Genomic DNA, 4020 nt, shown 5'->3' on the forward strand with positions numbered 1-4020 from the left:
TTAAGACATAGTTACTAACTACTAATGATCATGAAGTAGAGACACAAAACATAGATAAACATATAACATAAAAAATCGAAAAACAGAGAGATAAGAACAAGGAAGTTAACGAATGAGTCCACCTTAGTGAGGGTGGCGCCTTTTGAAGGTCCAATGGTGCTTTTTGAGCTCCTTTATGTCTCTTCCTTGCTTCTGTTGCATGATCCCTAATGATTTTGGTATTCCTATCCTTATTGCTTCCAATAATTATGTGGAGGAACATGTATCCCCTGAGGTATCTCAGGGATTTCTTGATGAGGGAATTCCTCATGCTTTCTTGATGTGCAGTCAAATGCTCTTCTACTGAGCTATGGACCCTTGAGATGAATCTCTCCATCTCCCATGACTCGGAGGTGGAAAATTTTTTTTTGTCTTCCCTTTTCTCTCTCTTTTTTTTGAGGTTTCTCCGGCCTTAGGTGCCATAAATGGTTATGGAAAAACAAAAAGCAACGCTTTTACCACACCAAACTTAGAAGGTTTGCACGTCCTTAAGCAAAAGAGGAAAGAAAAGTGTAGAAGAAGAAGAAATAGAGGAGATGGAGGGGGCTTTTGTGGTTTGGCTAAGGGTGAGAAGTAGTGTTTAGGTTGTGTGAAAATGAAGGAGTGAAGAAGGGTTTATATAGGGGTGGAGAGACGGGTAAGGTTCGGCCATTATGGGTGGGTTTGGGAGGAAAAGTGGTTTGAATTTGGATGGTGGGGTTTGTGGGGTTTTATGAAGGATGGATGTGAGTGGTGAAGAGAATGGTGGGATTTGATAGGTGAGGGTTTTTTTTTTAGAAGAGGTATTGATGTGATTGGTGAATGGGTGAAGAAGAGAGAGAGTGGTGGGGTAGGTGGGGATCCTGTGGGGTCCACAGATCCTGAGGTGTCAAGGATAGCTCATCCCTGCACCAAGTGGCGTGCAAAACGCCCTTTCTGCCAATCCTGGAGTTAAACGCCGGGCTGCTGCCCTTTTCTGGCGTTAAACGCCAGTTTCTTGCCCATTCCTGGCGTTAAACGCCAGTCTGGTGCCCCTTTCTCGCGTTAAACGCCCAGAATGGTGCCAGACTAGGCGTTAAACGCCCATTTGCTGCCCTTACTGGCGTTTAAACGCCATCAAGTTTTTCCTCCAGGGTGTGCTGTTTTTCATTCTATTTTTCACTTTATCAATTGTTATTGTGACTTCACATGATCATCAACCTATAGAAAATATAAAATAACAATGGAAAATAGATAAATATAACATTGGGTTGCCTCCCAACAAGCGCTTCTTTAATGTCAGTAGCTTGACAGTGGGCTCTCATGGAGCCTCACAGATGTTCAGAGCAATGTTGGAACCTCCCAACACCAAACTTAGAGTTTGAATGTGGGGGTTAAATACCAAACTTAGAATTTGGTTGTGACCTCCCAACACCAAACTTAGAGTTTGACTGTGGGGGCTCTGTTTGACTCTGTTTTGAGAAAAGCTCTTCATGCTTCCTCTCCATGGTTACAGAGGGATATCCTTGAGCCTTAAGCACAAAATATTCTTCATTCACTTGAATGATCAATTCTCCTCTGTCAACATCAATCACAGCCTTTGCTGTGGCTAGGAACGGTCTGCCAAGGATGATGGATTCATCCATTCACTTCCCAGTCTCTAGGACTATGAAATCAGCAGGGATGTAATGGTCTTCAATCTTTACCAAAACATCCTCTACAAGTCCATAAGCTTGTTTTCTTGAATTGTCTGCCATCTCTAGTGAGATTCTTGCAGTTTGTACCTCAAAGATCCCTAGCTTCTCCATTACAGAGAGAGGCATGAGGTTTATGCTTGACCCTAGGTCACACAGAGCCTTCTCGAAGGTCATGGTGCCTAATGTACAAGGTATTGAGAACTTCCCAGGGTCCTGTCTCTTTTGAGGTAGTCTCTGCCTAGTCAAGTCATCCAGTTCTTTGGTGCGCAAAGGGGGTTCATCCTCCCAAGTCTCATTACCAAATAACTTGTCATTTAGCTTCATGATTGCTCCAAGGTACTTAGAAACTTGCTCTTCAGTGACATCTTCGTCCTCTTCTGAGGAAGAATACTCATCAGAGCTTATGATTGGCAGAAGTAAATCCAATGGAATCTCTATGGTCTCAATGTGAGCCTCAGATTCCCATGGTTCCTCATTAGGGAACTCATTGAGGTCTTCCTCAGTGGCGATCACTGCCTCTTCCTCCTCTCCAAATTCGGCCATGTTAATGGCCTTACACTCTCCTTTTGGATTCTCTTCTGTATTGCTTGGAAGGGTACTAGGAGGGAGTTCAGTAACTTTCTTACTCAGCTGATCCACTTGAGCCTCCAAGTTTCTAATGGAGGACCTTGTTTCAGTCATGAAACTTTGAGTGGTTTTGATTAGATCAGAGACCATGGTTGCTAAGTCAGAGTGGCTCTGCTTAGAATTCTCTGTCTGTTGCTGAGAAGATGATGGAAAAGGCTTGCCATTGCTAAACCTGTTTCTTCCACCATTATTGTTGTTGAAACCTTGTTGAGGTCTCTGTTGATCCTTCCATGAGAGATTTGGATGATTTCTCCATGAAGGATTATAGGTGTTTCCATAGGGTTCTCCCATGTAATTCACCTCTTCCATTGATGGGTTCTCAGGATCATAAGCTTCTTCTTCAGATGAAGCGTCCTTAGTACTGCCTGGTGCAGCTTGCATTCTAGACAGACTTTGAGAAATCATATTGACTTGCTGAGTCAATATTTTGTTCTGATCCAATATGGCATTCAGAGTATCAATCTCAAGAACTCCTTTCTTCTGATTCATCCCATTGTTCACAGGATTCCTTTCAGAAGTGTACATGAATTGGTTATTTGCAACCATTTCAATGAGTTCTTGAGCTTCTGCAGGCGTCTTCTTCAGATGAAGAGATCCTCCAGCAGAGCTGTCCAATGACATCTTGGACAGTTCAGACAGACCATCATAGAAGATACCTATGATGCTCCATTCAGAAAGCATGTCAGAAGGACACTTTCTGATCAATTGCTTGTATCTTTCCCAAGCTTCATAGAGGGATTCACCTTCCTTCTGTCTGAAGGTTTGGACTTTTACTCTAAGCTTACTCAATTTTTGAGGTGGAAAGAACTTTGCCAAGAAGGCATTGACTAGCTTTTCCCAATAGTTCAGGCTTTCTTTAGGTTGTGAGTCCAACCATATCCTAGTTCTATCTCTTACAGCAAAAGGGAATAGCATAAGTCTGTAGACCTCAGGGTCAACCCCATTGGTCTTGACAGTGTCACAGATTTGCAAGAATTTAGCTAAAAACTGATGAGGATCTTCCAATAGAAGTCCATGGAACTTGCAATTCTGTTGCATTAGAGAAACTAATTGAGGCTTAAGCTCAAAGTTGTTTGCTCCAATGGCAAGGATAGAGATGCTTCTCCCATAGAAGTCGGGAGTAGGTACAGTAAAGTCACCCAGCACCTTCCTTGCATTGTTGGCATTGTTGTTGTTTTCGGCTGCCATGTCTTCTTCTTGTTTGAAGATTTCTGTTAGGTCCTCTACAGAAAGTAGTGCTTTAGCTTCTCTTAGCTTTCGCTTCAAGGTCCTTTCAGGTTCAGGGTCAGCCTCAACAAGAATGCTTTTGTCTTTGCTCCTGCTCATTTGAAAGAGAAGAGAACAAAAAAATATGGAATCCTCTATGTCACAGTATAGAGATTCCTTGAGATGTCAGAGGAAAAGAAGAATAGAAGGAGGAGGTAGAAGAAGAAGAATTCGAACTTATCAAGAGAGATAGAGTTCAAATTGTTGATAGTGGAAGAGTGTTAGTCCTTAAATAGAAGGATGTGAGAAGAGGGGAAGAATTTTTGAAAATAAATTAAAAGATTTTGAAGAAATTTTGAAAAATTGAAGAATGATTTCCGAAAATTAAAGTTGGGAAAGAAATAAAGTGATTTTTGAAAAAGATTTTGAAATTAAAAATCAAAAAGTTTGAAAATTATTTGGAAAAAGATGTGATTAAGAAGATATGATTGAA

General features: G+C 41.5%; 1 non-coding gene across 1 annotated transcript; it reads left to right on the forward strand.

Moving 5' to 3' along the window:
* The first annotated feature begins 2996 nt into the window (after positions 1-2996).
* Positions 2997-3104, forward strand: LOC112713996 (small nucleolar RNA R71). Its single transcript, XR_003158955.1, has one exon. It is a non-coding gene; the product is annotated as a small nucleolar RNA R71 (small nucleolar RNA).
* The last annotated feature ends 916 nt before the right edge of the window (positions 3105-4020 follow it).

The sequence above is a fragment of the Arachis hypogaea genome, chromosome 9 (genome assembly GCF_003086295.3).
Source record: "Arachis hypogaea cultivar Tifrunner chromosome 9, arahy.Tifrunner.gnm2.J5K5, whole genome shotgun sequence".
Taxonomy (NCBI): Eukaryota; Viridiplantae; Streptophyta; class Magnoliopsida; order Fabales; family Fabaceae; genus Arachis; species Arachis hypogaea.